General features: G+C 39.4%; 1 protein-coding gene across 2 annotated transcripts in view; it reads right to left on the reverse strand.

Annotated features, from left to right (window-relative positions):
• Positions 1 to 21223, reverse strand: part of sncaip.S (synuclein alpha interacting protein S homeolog) — a 149375-nt gene extending 128152 nt beyond the window's left edge. For both annotated transcript variants that reach the window (XM_018244288.2, XM_018244289.2), the window contains exon 1: positions 21063 to 21223. The gene's annotated coding sequence lies outside the window, so the exon portion shown is untranslated. The remainder of the gene's footprint in view (positions 1 to 21062) is intronic.
• Between the last annotated feature and the right edge of the window lie 1004 nt (positions 21224 to 22227).

Genomic DNA, 22227 nt, shown 5'->3' on the forward strand with positions numbered 1-22227 from the left:
TCTGGCACAGAAAAATTTACCAAGAAGCTACATCTGAGCCAATATACCACACTAAAAAGCTCTTAGCAGTATCTTAGGGGAAAACATCCACTTGATTTTAATCCTAATAGAATTCCAGCAATCTAATATGCATTGAAAAGGCAGTAATTAAATACCTTGGTGTTTTGTGAAACCACCCTCTGCAGGAAAAGACAAGTGCGGCTACTCCACAAATAATTAAAATGGCAGATTGATTTTCGTGGTTGTGAGATTTTCATGCACACTCTCATTACATTACCATTTAATATTTTTTAGTCATTCCGCTACAATGCTTTTCCTGAAATGCTTGCAGCTAACCATTCTGTTTCAGATTTGAAAGACAGGTGCTGATATATTCAACATACAAATCATTAGGCAATTGTTGATGCTCACCAAGAAGATAGTGAGATTATTTGTTCAGTTGCACATACAACACAACGTGTAAAGAACACCATGGGGAGAACATTCTGCACATGCACAACGATAAGTAGTTCTTGTATTTCTCCCCTGACTTGTGATATATGGCAACAAAACTCAATGAATCTGTATTGGTGCCAAAACATTCCAATTGGGTTTATTTAAATTTTATATTATTCCTTTGTAGATTGACAGTTGACAGTTATGAAACAAGCAGATCTTTTCGTGTATAGCCAACCTTTAATTTTGTCTCCAATTCTCCATCCTGCCCCCTTTACATCATAGTCTTGCCTTTTTGCATCAATGATCAGCCCCTCTCAGTCCCGCGCCTGCTCCAAAATCATCTTCCAGTAAGGGTCCAACCAGAATGTGGAAACCCTATGTCAACTTTGGGGGGCACATTTACTATTGGTTGAATATCGAGGGTTAATTAACCCTCGATATTCGACCCTCGAAGTAAAATCCTTCAACTTCGAATATCGAAGTCAAAGGATTTACCACAAATGCTTCGATGGAGCGATTAAATCCTTCGAATTGAACGATTCAAAGGATTTTAATCCATCGATCCAAGGATTTTCCTTCGATCAAAAAAAGCTTAGAAAGCTTATGGGGAAGGTCCCCATAGGCTAGCATTGGTGCTTGGTAGGTTTTAGGTGGCGAAGTAGGTAGTCAGTTTTTTTTAAAGAGACACTTCTTCGACTATCGAATGGTCGAACGATTTTTAGTTTGAATCAAAGTCGAAGTAGCCAATTCGATGGTCGAAGTAGCCAAAAAAAACTTCGAAATTCGAAGTATTTTTCATTCTAATCCTTCACTCGAGCTTAGTAAATGTGCCCCTAAGTGTCTGCAATTTGCCCATAAGGATTCCGTTATGTACCATATACAAAGAAAATACAATTGTAGAAATGCAAACCCTTGGTTACATTATACACCAACAGGACTCTAATCTTACCAAGGGCCAGTACATTATTACTAACTAAATAAGAAAACTATTAACACAAAGTAGGAAGATTATTGAAAAAAAACTGTTTGCCTGATATGTGCAAAAATACATCTAAAATGTTTTTTCCCTTTAACTGCAGGAAAGCTATCATTTATGATTTTGTTACAATAACATTTTCCACTCACTTTTCAAACGATGAACTTTCATCACCAGGTCAAAAGGCTTTATTTGAAATTCCTTCACACAATTTACAGCCTATCACAAAGATGTTGCTAGAATTTCCAATCTTTTTGGCAGAGCAAACAGTCCCTTGCATTGACTTATTTATTTATTGTGGCTTTGGGCTTGAAGGAAAAAATAGTTTCACTGTTAAATGCGTAGATACTGTACCTGAGCAAGGAATTTGTCAGGGATTATAAAACGTTTTCAGAAAGAAATTAAAGAGAAATACTATTATCTGAATAAAATGAATCCCACTGGTTGATGAACATATGTAGGGCATATTTATGCAAATCTAACACAATGGAACACAGTGACAGAATGCTCTATTTTTGTTCCTATTTAAATGTGATCTATATGGAAATATGGCCAGAGCCAACTAGGTAATTCATACTGAAAGACTCCTTCCTCCAACTTAACACTCCTTCACTTCATATATTTATGCTCATAGCCACATGTGTCTGCTTGTGGAGTGAAGTCCTACTGAATGGGGGTATTCATTAATGTCCAAAGGCCATCAATTCGAAAAATTTGAGTTTTTTGTACTATAAAATCCGAACTTTTAGTGGGAAAAGAGATTTGCAGGCACATTTATTAATGGTCAAATTTTCGAATTCATGTGAGTTTTTTTAAACTCTATTACATTTAAATATATTTAAAATTCGACTGGGGGGTTATTTACAAAAAAAATTCAATATCTCAGACACTGACGAAAACTCAAATTGAATTCAACCAAACTCGATTCTCCAAAAAAACTTGAATGTCAGGAAGGCTACTAAGATGTCCAAATTAGTCCCTGGGCCTCTCCTATTAACTTATGCATGAATTTAGCAGGTTTTAGGTGTCAAAGGGCCAGAGTCTGATAAATCTCGAAAATCCAATTCTAATTTTTTTAAAAATTCGAATCCAGTTTGGATTCGAATATGACAGTTTAGACCATAACATTTTTTAGAAATTCGAATTTTCAATTTGACCCTTAATAAATCTGCCCCTTATTATACCCGAACACGGAAAAAGTCAGAATCCGAAAATCCGGCATCTCAGACCTATCGAGGTTGTATATAAGTTAATGGGGGAGGTCCTTATCCTATTTGGAATTTTCTGTGGTCTGCGCTGGAATTAGCCAAAAAATTCTATTTCTGACTTTTCGGGCAAAAATAAGAAAAATTTGGGCTTTTTCGGAAAAGTCTGAAAAAAAAGCGATTCTGGAAAAATATTTGAAAAAAAAACGTTTCAGATTTTTGCTCAATTTTTTTCATGTTTGTCCCTGATCCGAATAAATCGTTCTTTTTAAATAATAAATAAGGTTCAATTGTGTATTCTAGTATGGTCAGACATTAAAATAATCAGAAAAAAAAATTGGATTTTGATAAATAAGGCCCAATGTGTGTGCTGTGCTTATGTGGGTCATGTCTCCGATTTATAAGAACCCATCTAAGAGACATGCTTGTAGTCGCAATAAACCACAGCTTATATAATAGTTCAGCCTGAGGCCTTTGAAGAAACTACAGAGAACATGATTTTATTCCTATAGTTTTAAAACTCCTTTTAAAGAATTTTATTGAATTTTAGCTTAATAATAATAGAATAGTATATCAAGCAGTTAGGGATTGGCCCCAGAATGGGCACAACACTTTAAATAAGAAGAAAAACATTGCTTTAGATATGTTTAGCATTAGAGTGTCATGCACCAGGAAGCCCTTTAAGAGTTTTGGAACAGCACAGCAGGTCCTCGGAAACCTAAAAGAAAACATGCTATTGGCCTAAAGCATTGGTGGGGGCTGAGCCCGATAAGCCGTAGCATGAGATCTGAGGACAGTGCCTATCTGCTTTCCTTGATACACCTGAAAGCCCAGCTAAATGATCGGTTAAGGTCAGATTTGGGGTGAATGCTTAATTGCTGTCATAGGTTTTATGACTAAATCTGTGTTTTCCTACACTCGTAATCATGTTATGAGCTAAGGAGGCCCTGAACAAAGGCTCATCTTTTAATTCAAACCAAAAAATTGTGGCATCCATATGCCCAATTTTCGTCCTTATATAATTCAACATAGCTCTTGAATTATAGTTGCTTATTGTTGGTGTATCTGTACATATGAAGATGAGTTGCAGGATCAACAGCAAGTGCTTTAGAATACACCAGTTACTTAAAAAAAAAGTTACCCAAAAAGTTGATTTTTTGCTTTAGAATACACCAGTTACTAAAAAAAAAGTTACCCAAAAAGTTGATTTTTTTCATTGCAATATTTAACTGCTATAGAAATGTTGCTCTCAGTATCCCAAACCCATAAACCACTATCATTCCAAGCAAGCAAATCTGCTGTATGAAAAGTACACAGTAACATCATACAACACACTTTTAAAGAAGGAAAGGCATTGTCTACTTTTTGGGGGTGCCAAAAGTTAAGCACCCCCAAGTGATTCTTTTTCATGGCCGGAACTAGGGGTAGGCAGAAGAGGCACGTGCCTAGGGCGCAAAGGTGGAGGGGCGCCAGGCACATACTTCTGCCGCCTTCCCCTAGCTAAGACCCGTATGATCTCCAACACTTGCAGCTCCTCTAGTCTCTTTGTGCATGCTTGTGTGTGCCTGCACTCTTACGTGCGCTCAGGCTCTTGAGTTCCCCACAGCTGGCAACTACTCAAGAATCCTCTGCTCGCTCGTGCGCGGTTACGCACATGCGCACGCACTTCGCATGTACGCACACTTGAGGAGGGGGGTGACGTAGCCGGCCGGGTTGCCTTGGGCGCCCGGCCGGCTTGGCACGGCAATGTTCTTTTTATTTGCCTGATACCCCGGGCCAGTGCTCCTATCAGGAGAAAACTGCACTGGCCCAGGGTTCTTCCAGCGAGCACCATGGAGCGATCCTCTTCCAACTTCTACTTTCTTCTCGTGAATGCTCAGTAGAGTGAAAAGCTGAACTATAACGAAAAAGCCAGCTATTTCTACTGCACATCTGCTGTGGGAAGAAAGAAGAAGCAGAAAGAGGATCGCTCCATGGTGCTCGCTGGAAGAACCCTGGGAGAGTGCAGTTTTCTCCTGATAGGAGCACCGGCCCGGGGTTTCAGGTAAGTAGATACAATCACTTAGGGGTGCCTAACTTTTGGCACCCCCAAGTAAAAGCACTTTTCCTTTAAACAAAACTGCAGCTATCATATTCTACCCTTTTACACTAAAGCATTGTACTACTGTATTACCAAAATTGTTTTCACATTTTCCACAAAATGATTTCAAAAGCCTATTTGTGTACAACATTCTAAAGACAATTCTATAGTTTTCACATGCATTATCTGAAGCTGATGTATAGGAGCAGACAGATAAATGGGCAAGGGGCAAACGGGTGGAGACTGCTTTTCAAATTTTTTTACAGTTCTCTGGTTTTTTGAGAAATGAAACTATAACTAAATTAATAATGTCTGTTGAAGATAGATGTAACTTAATTCATTACCGCCCCCAAATCTTGTCAGCTTTCCTGCTTCTCTGCTCTTTTCGTATCCAGTTTTCAGATAAAATAAAACCACATCACACTCACTAAATCAATCACTTTTAAAGAATGCTGCCTTATCAAATTTTCTGCACTGTATTAAGAATTCTAAGCTTATATGCAGAGCTAAACCTTGAGAAACTGGCCTAGGTTGTACTTAACACCAACACCTAACAGCAGCTGGAGGGCTAATATCATCCTTTCTTATAAATATTACACATGGGGACATATTTATCAAGGGTCGAATTTCGAATTGAAAAAACTTCAAAAGACCAACCGAAATTAAGTTGAAATTTTTTTTGTTGAATAGGTCAGTTTTCGATCAAATAGGTCCGAATCCCACAAATCGAAGGAATATCGCATTCGATGGAGTTTGATTCGCAGTTTCCCCCACCCAAAAAATTTGATTTTTCAAAGTCAACCAATTCACTCCAAATAGGTTCTAGGAAGTCCCCAATAGGCTAAAACAGCAATTCGGCAGGTTTTAGATGGCGAATGGTCGAATGATACATTTTGATATTCGAATTTTCAAATTTTTTTCAAATTCTAATCAAATTTGGACTATTCCCTAGTTGAAGTACACAAAAAATAGCTTGAAAACTCGTTTTTTTTTCATTCGAAAATTCACCTCAACCTTTGATAAATCTGCCCCATGATGTGAAATGTGTGAATAAAAAAAAATGGTGTGAATATACACAGTGTCGCAGTCTCATCAGAAACCAAACAAATGTCATTATCATTCAGTAAAAATAAATTTACGGTCAAAGGATACAGTCAAGATGCTTCCACCTATCACTTGCGTTCAACATAAAAGAAGAAAGGAGCGGACTTGGACAGTGGTTGATACAAAACAGTAACATGTGCAACACAGGTGTGTGCACTGTCCTGTTTATAATAAAAGTCCATTATTTGATATATAGGGCTACAGAGGAATATATCATAGTCCCTGACAGGTATCTTTGTTAGAAACCTCAATAAATTAAAGAAATGATTTAGTACATGCATAACTTTTACAATCTGAATACAATTAATATACAGCACTATGGTATACTTTTCCGCTAAGTGGCAATTAACTAAGCACCATACCTCCCAAAATTTTAAAAATAGAAAGAAGGACAAAGAGATTTGGTGCAGGAAATTGTTTGACCATGCCCCCTTTTTATGGTCACTCCCCCTAATTACCATGCCCATTTTACAAAATTTGGCAGGTTATGGAAAGTTTGAACACGTTTCTGGGGTTTAGGGCTAATCCACACGGGGAGATAGAGACGCGTTTGCGGTCGCGGCGACAAAGCGCCGCGACAGTCGCCGCGACCGGCGCAGGCGACAGTTTTGTATGGGCGCCTATGTAAAAACGCCTGTGCTAACCACACGAGGCGATGCGCTTTTCAACAGTCGCCTGAAAAAGCCTGGCGAGGCATTTTCAGGCGACTGTTGAAAAGCGCATCGCCTCGTGTGGTTAGCACAGGCGTTTTTACATAGGCGCCCATACAAAACTGTCGCCTGCGCCGGTCGCGGCGACTGTCGCGGCGCTTTGTCGCCGCGACCGCAAACGCGTCGCTATCTCCCCGTGTGGAATAGCCCTTAAGGGTCAGGTTTTATGTGTTTTGCTAATGAAGGCGAATTGCCCTTTAAACTGCAAATCACAGTTTCCCCAAGAGACCTTCTTATCTAAAGTTGTTACAATTGTTTCTGTGCTTATCTTAAATTGTAATAAATGTATCTAAGTGCACCTGCCACATATTCTGGGCTGTCTGCCAAAAGCCAATTAGGTTTTAGAAATGTTGTACATTTCTGGCTGTTCAGTGAAGGAGATCAAAAAGAAAGTCGGGACATTTCAGTAACAAACCCGGGACTGCAGGTTGAGCTGTCAAAATCGGTACTGTCCCGTAAAAAATGGGAGGAAGTTGGGAGGTATGAAGCAGTAGTTTAATTACAACAATTTAGCTAAGATTTTACAAGAATGACTGTATTTACTTTATATCTTATCATGTATACTGATTGTGTATAGAGTTATTGATACCCATTTATAGTACAAGAAGGAAACTTTATAATAAGGGAATATTCGCACGACATACAACTGTTTTATTTTTGAAGATTTTTACAATTTCTGTATATTGCTTTCTTCAGATCATTAAGAAAAGTTGCTACAGCTTTAATGTTTAGTCTTTTTTTAAAATAATGGGTATCATTTATTCAATAACAGAAATTCCTGGAAATTTCCCTGCAAACATGACATGACAAGACTACATTGCAAGATACGTAGATTTTGGAGTTGATTGGATCCAAAGATAGTCGTTATTACTGCCAGCTAAACTACCTCAGTGTATATCTTAATCATTTTTAATAGAAAAGTTGAAATTTTCACTTGAAATTTCTGAATGTCATTGTATGAGCAGGTAAAAAAGGTAGAAAGAAATTTTAAAAAATGTATGCATTTTAATTGCAGGCAATCAAAATAATTTGCATGTGGGATGAGGACTATAAGGGATGGAGACAATGAAAACAGCAACTTTAAACTGCAACGGTTTTCGAAAAATAATCCTTAAAAAAGCGCACTTACGTTTATCTGATAATCAAAGCTTACTTTATGCAGCAGAATATTTATATAGCTCAGGCACAAATGCTTTAAATCAGAAGAAAATAAACCTTCCAGGTAGAAGGACGACACAACGCTGGAATTAAAACAAACTTTTATAAACTACTTTCTTGTATAAAGGCTGCAAGGAAAACCTTTGTAATTTATATTTTTATATTATGACTAGTGCAAGCCTCTCAAGTATGTTTAATACACTGATTTATATGAGGGTCAAATATATATTTTTTAACCAATTCCCATACACAAACCAGAATTTGAATCCTACTCAGAAAACTACTAAACTGTTCTGACATAAATGGGCATATTATGGCCAATATTAAGAGGTAGCTCACCTTTAAGTAAATTTTATTCGTATTCATTTTTTTAATGATTTTTTTTTTTAACTCCAGAGACAAAGTACTATTGCTCTGTGAGGCTACAATTTTATTGTTATTGTTACTTCATTTGTTTTCTATTCATCTCCTCTCCTTTCATTTTCCAGTATCTCATTCAGACAACTACCTGGTTGCCAGGGTATATTGAACCTTGGAAACCAGTTAGCTTTTGATATTCTGTTGATGAGCAGATGAACGAATAGCTAAATGATTTAAAAAAAAAAAAAAAACAAGAAAGAAAACAAATTTCAATTTGTCTCAACATCACTTTCATATCCTACTATACTACTATCCTACTATAAGAAAACACACAATACTATAAAGGTTATTTAAATTTCCCCCATGCAGAAGTGCAAAAGAACACAGAGGCACAAGAGCGACCCCTCATGGGAGCAAATTCACTAAAGAGTGAAGTGACTAACGTTAGCGAAAATTCGCCAGCGTGACGTCATTTCGCTACTTCGCCGATTTACTAATGGGCACAAGCGTAACTTCGCTAGTGAAGGAGATAGACTCTAGCGCTACTTCGCACTCTTATGCCAGACGAAGTTTAGCTCTGGCGAAAGAGCAGTACTTCTGAAATTCACTAAGATGCGCATTTTACTGAACGTTACCTGTTCCGCCAGACTTGCCTTCGCCACCTCAGACCAGGCGAAGTGCAATAGAGTAGATAGGAGTTCCTCAAAAAATAGTTGATTTTTCTAGGTTCCAAAAACCATTGCCGACTTTTCATTTTTCAGGGTGATAGGCTGCAAAAGATCGTAAATTTTTTATGGGGTACCTGGCGTCCCCCCTACATTTCCTAACATATGGCATATAAACTATACACTGGGCTCATGTGTAGGGCAATATAACAACTCTATTTTATTTTATTATGGTTCCCTGGGTTTGTGTAGTGTAATGTATTTGCTGCAACATATACATCCATTGTACATTAACTTCCCGCCGTATGCAAATTAGCCAAAACTAGCGCAACTTCTCTTTGCTTGGCGCAGTAATGCTAGCGCAACTTCGCCTGTGTTCGGCGCCCTGGACGCAACTTTGGATTTTAGTGAATTAGCGTTGTCCTGACGAATCTACACCTGGTGAAGTGTTGCGAAGTGAGTGAAGCCGTCGCTGGCGAGTTAGTGAATTTGCCCATTAGTGCTCAATACAATATTATTATAGAACTGCAGTTAATGAGCCGAGAGTATCTATTTCGAGGGTGATTATAGTAAGTTTCACTGGCTCACAATCTAACAATTTCTTCTTAAATCAAATTTAAAATACAGATACGGAATCCAGAAAACCACTATCTAGAAAGCTAAGAATTACAGCATGACATTTTAATGAAGTCATTTACCTTTGTATTAATAAAACAGTAACTAATATGCATAAAGCCATATTAGTGGAAAAACAATCCAACCAGGGTTATTTAAGTTTTCATTTTTTTTAATAGACATTTCCGAAGTCGCTCAAAGTTTCCAGGAGCTAACTTCAGAAAACCCTAAAGGTGGAGATAGACGTAACAATTAACATCTTTCCTGGAAAAGATCTTTACAGAAAAGATAGTTTTCATAGGCGTTGCAACCAGGGTGGGCCAAGCGAATGCAGGCAAATTTTCATTTTTGTCATTTTTTTTTTTTTTTACTGCTTACAGTACTGTTGCCCAGGGCCGGCCTTTACTGCAACATGGTCCGGCTGCCCTAGCTGATACAGTAAGTGCCTGTGCCTAACGACGCCTGTTGATGGCCCGTGACGCTTCCCACATGGGACCGTTAGCAGGTCACTGACTGCCCTGGGCTGGGGAGAGTGGGGAGCCAGGGGGCCAAGCCAAATGAGCGCATCCACCGGGGCTGTGAGGAGACGGCTGAGTAGAGGGAAGCAGCCATGCGTGAGCAGCGCACGCACGTTTTCTGTATGATCGGGATGTATGGGTGATAAACCCTGCCCCACAGGTGTACTAGGCTACCCGGAGATCAACTATGCTTGCACCCACAGTTCAAGTCTTCAAGCAGTGCAAGTAGTCTAAACTTCTCTGTGGGCAATGGGTTAATCTCCAAGTACATTGGTAGCAGTAATGCAAAAAGTGATAGGGGAGCTGTGTGGGAAGACCATTAATTGACTGGCTGCTGTTCTCATTGTTATGCTGTCAGGGGGATGGGTGGGAGAGCTTAATTATCATTTTCCTGCTCTGCCCTAAGGTTGGAGCGTGCAGTTTCTGCTGCACAGGGCTCCAGGAACTTGCTGGCCAATGCTTCTTTCAGATAGCCGCTAAGACTTATCAACAAGAAAAATGTGTTAATGAGGAGCTGTTGCTACTACATGCAGCATTTATCCCTACTATACCTGCTATACCACCGCTACAGTCCCTTCAAAAAGACTATTATCCCACTGTTACTATAGGCACCATCTCTCCCCACTATACCTGCTATCCCAGAGTCACTCCATTCCCAGAGACTATTATCTCAGTTACTATAGGCACCATCTCTCCCTACTATACCTGCTATCCCACAGCCACAGTCCCTTCCCAGAGACTATTATCCCACTGTTACTATAGGCACCATCTCTCCCTACTATACCTGCTATCCCACAGCCACAGTCCCTTCCCAGAGACTATTATCCCACTGTTACTATAGACATCTCTCCCTACTATCCCTGTTATCCCACAGCCACACTCCCTTCCCAGAGACTATTATCCCACTGTTACTATAGATACCATCTCTCCCTACTATACATTACTAATGCAAACACTGCATGGCTTTCCCTACTACAGGCTACACAATGCTCCAGGCCTAAAGCTCCTTATACCTTGCATTTAGGAAGAGCAGTAGAGTGAGGCAGTGCATGGGGGAGGTGCTATAATTTATAGGTTTGGAGTGCCTGTACTCACTGATTCTTACTATATAATGCATTCTTGTACTTATACCCACTTTGTTTTATTGTATATTGTGCTTAACCTGCCAGTATTCTCTATATCTTGCTGCTTGTGGTACCACTCTCCATTGCTCTCTATGTATGTATTTGGTGTGCCAGTGCCCTCTGCTTCTTTCTATATAATGTGCTTTATAGTGCTTGTGGTGCCTCCTCCATATTATGTTCTTGGGAGATCAGTATCTACTGCTCCTTTGTATGTCTTTTGAGTACCTCACAGTCTCTGCATGTAATGTACTTTGGGTGCCAGAATCTTTTCCCCATAATGTGCTTGTAGTGCAGCATTCACAGCTCTCAGTTAAAATTGTACACGTGGTATTAATACCCCCTTCCTGCAGTGCCATACTTTAAGCACATCTTGCCCTCACTGCTATGGTTGGATTTTCCTGAAAATTCTGTGAAAACACATGGCAAAGTGGGTGGGTGGGTGGAGTCCAAAGGGAGTGGCCTAAAGGGGCATGGCCAGATTTTTGCTGCGGCCTTCATCCTGGCCTCCCCAGCAAAAAACATCTTCTGCTGCCTATGGTTTGTGTCAATAGACACGTGCAAAGCAGAATCGTCAGATATACAAGTAGAAACAATATAATTCTAACTGTATTTGACGATTCAGCACTAACAATGGGCGATGTTTGGGCACCCGATCAAAATTTTCCAGCCAGCCCGATTGATGAGCCGACCGATAGCCAAGTCTTCTGCCGATATCGGTTGACTCGTTTTCCACCATACACGCACTGAATATCGTACAAAAACTTGATTCGTACAATATTATCGGTGTGTCTATGGCCACCTTTACACTTGTCTGGAAAGCCCCAGGTCTCAAGTGTCTTGATAACAGATCCCATACCTATACTAACACACACAGTCAAGGCCTTTGACAATGAAGCCCCTCCATATATTTCAGCTCTGATCTTCACGCACTTTCTGCTTCTAATCTTTGTCTCTCTACAGCTCTCATCAATTCATCTTATTCCTGACTGAAAAGAAATTCTAATGTCCCCACCATAGTCCCACAATGTCCACCCATAGTTGAACCAACTGGAAATCTTATTAGGGTGCGCTAACTTTTAAAACCCACACAGGCAGAAGACACAAAACAAAGTAAGTCATTACTGATATATTTTATGTTTTCTGCAGAATGGGTGTATAACTGTATTTCATTTCTTTCCATTTTTTCATAACTATATTTCGAATTAACTTTCCAAAACTCTTAATATTACAAAAGTAAGCACTTTTATTTGGCAAATAAAGACATAAAAGCTTTTTTGATATCACAAGTAATATAATTCTTTCTAATGTAAGCCAAGGATCCACCAGGTCTACAAACCAAAAGCATGCTATTTTCATTCCACACTGCTTTCTTGGAATGATTTACAAAGCAACACACACTAATTTACAGATAATATTTTAGTGGCCATGCAATATAATTTCTGGATCGTACACTTGGATGAATTCAGTTCACCTTCTGTATGACCCAGATTTTCATCTAGGCTTGTATAAAAAAACAGCCCACACAGTTGCCAGAAAGGGCAGATGGCACACAACTATTCAAGGGAAAAGAAATATGTGAGTTCTAAAATAAAAATAACTGACCTATTTTTTATGTTGGCACAGCATAGACCCAAGAACAACAAACACCCCTCAATTGTTCTTCAGTAATTTATCTGTGGAATTACGTAAGTGCTTTTTATGTCCTAAGCAGATAGCCAGTCAAGGACAAAGATTGAAAAATGGAGATCTGGAAAGCTCTGCAGTTGAGAGAGTGAGATAAAATCCAAGACAGGACCGTCTATTCATTCATATGTTATTGCACATGACTTCTAGAGAGCTTGTTTCCCATAGCCATTTTTCACCAAGATGTCAGAAGTGTATTGTCATGCACTGATATGCACTAAGACAAATGGCTAGCTATTATTAAGTTGTATTTGTATCTGCTATTTTAATACTATAGTTGAGTTGCATTTTGGTTGGGTGATAAATAGCATGTTATAGAGTTCCATGGGATTGTTGGCAGTATGTGTTTATTGTTTATTTATGGCACCCAGAGGACCCATGTTAAAGGAAGTAATATTGGAACAAGTCAACAACCCTAGTACGGTATTTCTATCATTAGATTTAGAGAAAGAAAAATTACTAGAATTGTAATATTTTCCTACCTTTTTTACACTATGGGCCTTATTTATCAAAATCTGACTATTTTAATTCACAATTGGTGTTTTATTATTAAAAAAATACAACGAGATTGAGGAAAAACCCAAAAAATTAATTTTGGTTGGTCTTTTTGAATTTGAATTTCTCAATTTTTTTGGGCTCTTTCCTGAAAAGCCTGAATTTTTGTCCAAAAAGTCTGAAATAGTCTAATAGATTTTTGGGCTAATTCCAGCACAGAAAATTGCAAATAGGATAGGAACCTCTCCCATTGACTTATATACACCCTCGGTAGGTCTGAGATACCAGATTTTTGGCTTTGGACTTTTTCCATACTTGGAGTATAATACTGTAAAAAAAAAAATTCCACAAAAAAAGTTTTTTGGAATTCGCACTTTAATAAATTTTAATAAATAAATATTTTAATAAATAAATATCACTTTTTCCTGGGGTAATGTTCATCTTCATAAAAAATTGTACAATCTAAAATATTTTTCGCATAATGAGAGAAAGTTGGATGCTTCTCTCAGTTCACAGCCATTGGATTCTGGAATGTTGCTTACAATTACTTTATCTTTTAAGTAAAAACTATTTGGGGCGAATATTTGCAGTAATATATGCACATATTGAAATTAATATTCTGTCATTACTCTTACTGAATAGTATACCATTCTGTACATTGTGTCTGAAATTCTGAATATGAGGTTGAAGTAGAAGTCTTTGTATCTTGAAATGAAAGAGTGCATAGTCAATTAATGACTGACAAGATCTTGTAAAACAAAGGCAATTGAATTAAGAGACACTAGCAGTACTAGTATTACAGCAAGGTAGATATAATTGCAGAAATTTGACTATGGAACAAAACAGTGTACTATTACAGTGACTAAGATACTCAAGGAAAAACAATTGGTTTAAGGGTTAGATAACTGGCATTGTGCCCGCTCATTGTGAATTCAGTCAGTCACTCTGGTTTCCTCTTGTAAACTTTTGGGGAAGAAGTCAGTGTTCTTATATTATTCTAGCAAGTGTGGCCTTCTAATAGAAAGATAACTTTTCATTTTCCGTAAGTTAATTAACCCTCGATATTCGACTGTCGAAGTTAAATCATTCGACTTCGAATACCAAAGTCGAAGGATTTAGCGCTATTCATTCGATCGAACGAAAAATCGGGTTTTAATCCATCAATCCATCGATCACCTATGGGGACCTTCCCCATAGGCTAACATTGACTTCGGTAGCTTTTAGGTGGCGAACTAGGGGGTCGAAGTTTTTTCTTAAAGAGACAGTACTTTGACTATCGAATGCTCGAATGGTCGAATAGTCGAAAGATTTTTAGTTCGAAACGTTCGATTCGAAATCAAAGGTCGAAGTCGAAGGTCGAAGTAGCCCATTCGATGGTCGAAATAGCCAAAAAAAAACCGGAATTCTACGTTTTTTTTCCTCTATTCCTTCACTCGAGCTAAGTAAACGGGCCCCTAAATAAACACAATAAGCTGGTTGGTTTTGCTTCCAATTATATTTAAATTTCAGTCATGTACAACTTACTGTTTAATTATTACAGAGAAAAGGGAAATAATATTTAAACATTTGGATTATTTGGATAAAATGGGAGACGGACTTTCCATAATTCAGAGCTTTCAGGATAACAGGTTTCTGGATAATGGATCCCATACCTGTACTGATAAACAAAGAGGCGCATTATATCTTAGTAAGGAAGCCTCTGTTCTTTGGTCTAATCACATGCTGAATAGAACAGTGGTCTTCAAAAATTCTGCCAGCACTTATCCTAGAGATATATGGGTTACTCTCTACATGGGGTGACAGACAGACCACCACTCAGAAATATTTGTATTGCTGTTTATAAGAAGTTTTCTGCCTGTCAGTACCAGCAGTGCCTTAGACAGAGAGTAAGCCATACTAGGTTACTGAAAAGCTCATTAAATGAATTTTAAAAACTTTTAAAAAGGCCTAGAGATAGAGTCTACTGTGATCAGAACTGACATCATTTCCCCAGCGGCCAATGGATGCAATAGATTAAGGCCAAGCACTAAATTCAAACTTTCCAAAGGGAGTTCCAAAACCCTATACAAACATCATTCTGCATGCTGAATTGCACATGCACACCGGGCCTCTCCACTTATGATTAACCAGGTACTACAGGTGTATAGGGGGACGGCAACCCCACAGGTACATGAAATTAAAAAATCTTCATCAGTGCGGGGATAACCCCAGTGTTTACCTGTTTCCAGCTAAACAATACAATGTTTTTAGGGAGCATGCAGACACAGTGAAGACTCTTGGGGGCCTACCGTATTTATTATGCTGTTTAAAATAAAATTCGCTGAAAAAACAGTGTAAAAAGTTGTGTAAAATAAATGGCAGATTTATATCTGCCCCTTGATGTATTGCACGTTGTGTGATAACCACATAGGGGCATTTTTATCATGGGTTGAACTTCGAATTTGAAAAACTTAGAAATTCGAATTCAAAAAGACCAACTGAAATTAAATTCAAATTTTTTTTTTGGCCGAATAGGTCAGAACAGGTCAGTTTTTCCCCATAGGCTAAAACAGCAATTCGCCAGGTTTTAGATGGCGAATGGTTGAAGTCGAATTTTTAAAGAGACAGTGCATGATAAATTTTGAAATTCTAGTTTTCGAATTTTTTTCAAATTCGAATCGAATTTGGATTATTCCATAGTCGAAGTACACAAAAATTTGCTCGAAATTCATATTTTTTTAATTCAAATTTTCCCTTCAACCTTTGATAAATCTGCCCCTATCTGTATCTAAACATTGCAGTTCCAGAGGCAACTGATTTAGCCAATCTTGGGCACATAATGTTAGACAGCATACATGCATAGGTCTTAGCCAGTCTTCCCATAAGCAGTGATGAGAGAATTCATGTGCAAAATCTAGGTTTATGTTTCCATTTCACAGAATTATATATGAAACTTCACTTCCAAGAAGAAAAAAGATACTCCAGGCTTTGAAAATGTATATTCATTTACCATAAAGCTATGCAAAGAGCTGAGTGCCCTGAGGGTAACTTACATGCAAGTTTAAACTCTTGCAAGGAAGGACCCTTTACCATCCATATTAAATTGTATTTTTTACACCCTATGACCGTCTTATGTACAGTCAGTGAGAATCCAGACAGTACCAATTCAGGGTCTGGGTTTATCTATATTATTCCATTATGTGTCATAGCAGCTGGCTATTGCTGGGAATGCTATTTCAATATCATGGCAAATTAAACATACCGTACACTGCATAGCTAGAAAATAGAGAATTGTGGTACTAAAAGGAACAGCACCTAGTCTTAATAATATTAATGGTTGACTGAATGGAGGCATATGTCTGCAACTTTACTAATCTGTTGGTTTCATAATCAAGATCTACTGGGAGATAGTGATTCTCTTTTGGGTGCCTCTGTCTTTGTACATTTATAATAATATGAATGCATTTTAAAGAATAAGAAACAGAACCCATAAGATATTATTTTCAGTATCTAACACTGGGGTTACACCCCCCTGCACAGCCATTCTTGGTTCTGTCTCCCATTAAATTATAGCTCACAACATTGGCGTAACTAGATGTTACTGGGCCCCACAGCAAATTCAATGTAGGGGCCCAAATCACTGGTAAATTGACCTATTCAACCAAGATATTTTGAAATTGCTCATTAATTAAAACTTTCCTGGGCCCCCTACACTCCTGGGCCCCCCCTGCACTTAAACTCGACAAAGCTCAACAAAACACCAATTCATTTTGTTTCTGAGGCTAAATAAAAATGAATAATTGCAATAAGAATAACAATGTTAATCATCTGCTGAGTAAAACAAACATTTTGGAGTAGAACTATGCTATTATGCAACATATACTGATTAATTAGGGATTCAAAACAATGTTGGCTTCATGAATAGGACAGCTTAGTTAACTTGCCTAAATCTTGCTGGCAAACTGTGTGAATGGTATTTGGCTTGTCTGGCCCATTTCCTCTTCCCCAATGAGCTTTCCTTCTGGGTCCAGTCCATATGCTTTCCTCTTCCTCATTGCAATCCTGGCACTTGCATGGTAACCTAATCACTAATGGGTATCTCTCATAGGTGCTTCAGCCACCACATAAAGGGAAATGTTGGTCAGACATTAAAGGGGTTGTTCACCTTGAAATTAACATTCAGTATGATGTAGAGAGTGATATTCTGAAAAAAAAACTGCCATTGATTTTCATTTTTTATTACTTGTGTTTTTTGCGTTATTTAGCAGCTTATTTTTTGCAAATGACCCTTGATTTGAATGAGAGACTGGAATATGAATAGCCAAATGAATGAAAACCTAAGTAATAAAGAGTAGCAATAACAATACAGCATTGTTTTAGATGGGGCCAGTGACCAGTGACTCCCATTTGAAAGAGTCAGAAGAAAGTAAATTATTCAAAAACTATAAAAAAGCAAAAAATGAAGGCCAATTAAAAAGTTTAGTTTGAATTAGCCATTCTATGACATACTAAAAGTTAACTTAAAGGTCAACCATCCCTTTAAGGACCCAAATGTGAGGAGGGGTTGTTAGGACTAGGAGAGGGTTAATTTAAGTAGTGATGGGTTGTGATTTAAAAACAATAATGAACAGGTTATGTCTAGATTGATGGCACACAGTATTGGGTTACTAATAGTGGTACAGCCCAGCAGCTCTAAATGAAGATAGAACACAAGGAGCACATGATGACTGCTACAAGGCCACTCTACATATAAGGGATGCACAGAAAGCCGGATTCAGTTGAGGATTTGGCAAATTAGAGCCCTTTTTAGCAGAATTTGGCAAAATCCAAGAACCTTGCTAAACAGAATCCAAACCCTAAAATGAGAAAAATTTGCTTCTTCTTCCCATAGACAGTTTGCTTGAGGACATATGGACCAACCCAGGAGAGATCACGATAATTACCCTTTCCTTGCATGAAACCAGGATTTGGTTTGGGATTCTGCATTTTACAGCAGGATTTGGCTGAATCCAAGTGCCTGGCCAAGTCAAATCTAAATCCTTATTATCACGTGACGTTTTGTCACATGGACAGGGAAATGTATTATTTTTCATGCATTGCATATGCAAATTAGGGTTTGGATTCAGTTCATAATTTGGCCAAATCCTTCATAAAATATTCTGGATTTTGCCAAACTACACAATAGTAGACACGGTGCATCCCTAGTATTTTGTACCTGTTCAAGGGGAATGTCTATCTAACTATACCCTCCACAATATTGCTATGCTAATTAAAGAAATACCATGACCAATGTGTTCTATTGGATCTTTTACGGTAGGAATGGCAAACATGCAGCCCTCCAGCTGTTGTGCACTGCAGCTCCCAGTGTCTGGCTGAGAATGCTAGTAGTTACACATCACAGTATATGAAGGGGCTGGGAATCTGGCACGGCTATTCTTCCAGGCTGAGCAGACCCTGAGCTGTTCTGCTGCACTAGGCCCCATAAGTCCACTTTACTTGCAAATCCAAATACTTTGAAGGCCAGTTAATCATACGCAGAGGCTGCAGCCAGGTGTTCAATCCCACTGCAAGCATGTAAAATCGAGAAAACGCTTTTAAATATGTACATTGCTTACAACTGCAAATTTGTCAGCAGCATGTAGTAAATGTCACACCCACCGGGATAATCTCTTGGTACAAATAAACTGCATGTTTGCAAAATGACGCTTTCTTTGGAGTAAATAACTTATTATAATTAAAAAGCATATCTTTCACTTGGGGTTAAACACAAGGGCTCCTCCACTATTGATGTCAAAGATTCTGGACAATAACTGAACCTTTGGTGCTGGGTCCCATTATTTATAATGTAGGACTATTTCGCTTATGGCCCCTCAGCAGTTAAACTACAAGTATCAAAAGCCCTGAAAGTCGTCAGCTATTGATGGGTGGTTTGAGTTGTACAATTACTGAAAGGCTGCAAGTTGGGTGCCACTTAGAGAGAGTGCTTCTGTAATCACTGCTGTATACAGCAACAGTCCCTTCCAGAGTCTATTCCCCTAATGCTGTTTGGGTGGTGGTGTGTTATCATTCTTACTACTACAGGTGCTGAATGCGCACTCAAACGCTTAATATGTTGTGTGCTTCTGAGATTTCTCATACTCTTTCTGCTGCTATGCAGGACTCAGATCCCACTCCCCCTGCTTGGACCCCTGTAGAGAGAACTCTACACAATCATGTATGGTGATGGTCTATTCTTTGAGACTGCTACATTTGCAGTCTAGACCAGATCTAGATCTAGACTGACATTTGTTTTTGCTGCTGTGTGAAGTTGTTTGGATATATATCATGCTAGAGTTTTTGGATCTGTGCAGCCCGACATATTGGTTCATAACTGACCTGAGTAAGACAAGAACAGTATTTTCCATATAACAGAGTGCCTCGTATACCGTGCAGCTAAACAGGACCCTAATGAGCACCAGAATTCCAGCTCCTGCGGCACTTCTTATCCCAGGCATGCATACCCTTGTAGCATTTCATAAAAGAAATCTGATAGCTCCAATTGCTTGAAAGTGATGTGAGTTATATGGTAATTTTCAGTCTGCATGCCAAGTTGGGTTGTTCTTTCAAATGTCAAGCCACACATGAAATATGCCCATCTGAATTGCTTTCTGTAAAATCCCTTGTGCTCTAAAGCTTCTTTAACAGTCTTACATCAAATGAAATGAGCCAGACTTCCAGATAGATAGTTCCCTTGGTTAACCCCATGCGGTACAATGGAGCTTCAGAAATCTATATTTATATCAGAATATCAGTATCAAATTACCAGGTGTGCTTTCATTTAGTGTCTTATTGCTTATTCACAAGGGCCGTCTAACCCGCTGCTGTCAAACTACAACTCTCGACATCCCCTGACAGCTGTCCCATAGCACATTATGGGGGGGGGGGGTAGGCCATAAACATTAGAAATCCTTGATGAGGAAAGGCAGCTCAGCATTCCAAACCTGGAAATAGGGAACAATGTGGTTTCAGAGCAGGATCACATAGATTACCAAGGGAAAAATTGTACCGGAATGTATACAGAACATTGTTACACAAGGCAATCTGTATCACGCAATGGCAAGATCCAACAACTGGAGTCATTCATCTGCCCAGCAGCATGGAGCTCGCAGGTACATCACATAAGAACGCCTGAGGCAGTGTGCTTGGATGACAGTGAGCTCTCTAATTGGAATAAAGTGAGTTCTCTAATTGGAATAATGTGAGCTCTCTAACGGTTTCACATCAAAGTCCCCCAGCAGAGCAGACAATAAAAAGGGCACCTATTTTTTACTGGGCTCTACTGTAACCCTGTCCTTTGACATCCCTTTGTTCTAAAGCAACGTAAAAAGCAAATGGTGCCAATAGCAGGGTTCCCAACAGCATGAGCAAAGCACAGATTTGGCACAAGGTCGCTTTAAATATTGGCGTTCCTCAGTTTTTGGCCTGCTATATTGCTCACATGATTCCATAAACAGCACAATATGTTTGACATTCAGAGAGTTCATATTTAAATAAAGACTGCTATGGGAGCAACAATGTCTGAGGCCCTCAGGCTGCTATTGGACTTCATTTCCCAGAATCAACTGAAAGCCATACATTACATTATGGTACCCCCAGGCTTGGGCACGACATATGGCTTCTTCTTTACACCTAAACTGTAGATGGCAACAACAGCCTATAAGGAAGAAAAATCAATGACGGCCAGTAAAATCCCAAGATGGCTAGTAAAATAATGAGATTGAGTGAAGCTTGTAGCAGCACAAAAGGATCAGGCACCGTTACTATAGATACGATTAGCATCTGTTCCCCACACAAAAAGTCCCATCCCTCCAGTGAGGGATACAGAGGAGCATCATAATGGTAATAGCCCTGGAATGTACCACCTTTCCCTGGCTCCCCCTTTTCCATCCTGCCAAAGGAAACTTTCACCTTACCTTTGTCTTGTCTGGACGAGTCTCCCGTGTTCACCTTATGTAGAAGCCTCGTCCACTGTCAGCCCCGGCACTCCGCTTCAGTACGCACAAATGCAATGAAAACGGCCTCCCATACAGCGGCAGCATTACACACACACATATGGTCCTGCCTCATAGGGTTAAGCGGGGAAGGAAGGCCACACCTCCAGCGCATGATTGGTTTCATCTGTGGACCAGAAACCTGAGCGAGGCCTAGCCCCGCCCTACTAGGTTAATAGCGCGGCCCTGGAGCTGCTGCGGATCGGCAGAGCTGGGGAGCTGCTGGGAAGGTGCGCAGGGCGGTTTTACAATGAGGCAGTGACCGCTTTTATAAGTGACAGTGGGGTAGCTGTGTCCTTCAGTCCGGATATAACGAAGCCTGTCTCTAATGCTCCTTCTGCAACAAGTGAGAGACCTCTCAGAGAGTGCTGCTGGGATCCAGTGCCTTTGTAAGGGTTTCTGATCAGCTTTCCTCGGCCGAGCGTGCAGAACAAAGGACTCGTTACTTAGGGGCAGATCCCTAAAGGGTGAAATGACTAATGCTAGCGAAAATTCACCAGTGTGACGTCATTTCCCTACGCCGATTCCCTAACGGGTGCAGGCGTCACTTCGATAGCGAAGGAGATAAACGCTAGCGTTGCTTTGCACTCTTTAACGCCATGCGAATTTTCGCTCTCGCAAACCAACGTAACTCCACAAATTTAGTAAGATGCGGATTTTACTGAACGTTACCGCTTGCGCCAGACTTGCCTTCAACACCTCAGACCAGGCGAAGTGCAATGGAGTGCATAGGACTGCCTCAATTTTTGGTTGAAAAAAAAAAGTCCCAAAAATGCTGGCGTCTTTGTTTTTTCAGGGTGATAGCCTGCAAAAGACCGTAAATTCTCTGGGTTCCCTCTACATATGGCACATAAACTATACACTGGGCTCATGTGTAGGGCAATATAACAACTCTATTTTATTTTATTAAGGTTTCCCTGGGCTTGTGTAGTGTAATGTATTTGATGCAACATATACGTCCATTCAACTTTAACTTCCCGCCGCGCTAGCGTAACTACGCTTTGCTTGGCGAAGTAATGCTAGCGCAACTTCGCCTGCTTTCAGCGTCCTAGACGCAACTTTGCATTTTACGGAGTTGTCCTGGCAA

Source organism: Xenopus laevis, chromosome 1S (assembly GCF_017654675.1).
Source record: "Xenopus laevis strain J_2021 chromosome 1S, Xenopus_laevis_v10.1, whole genome shotgun sequence".
In the NCBI taxonomy this organism is placed as follows: domain Eukaryota; kingdom Metazoa; phylum Chordata; class Amphibia; order Anura; family Pipidae; genus Xenopus; species Xenopus laevis.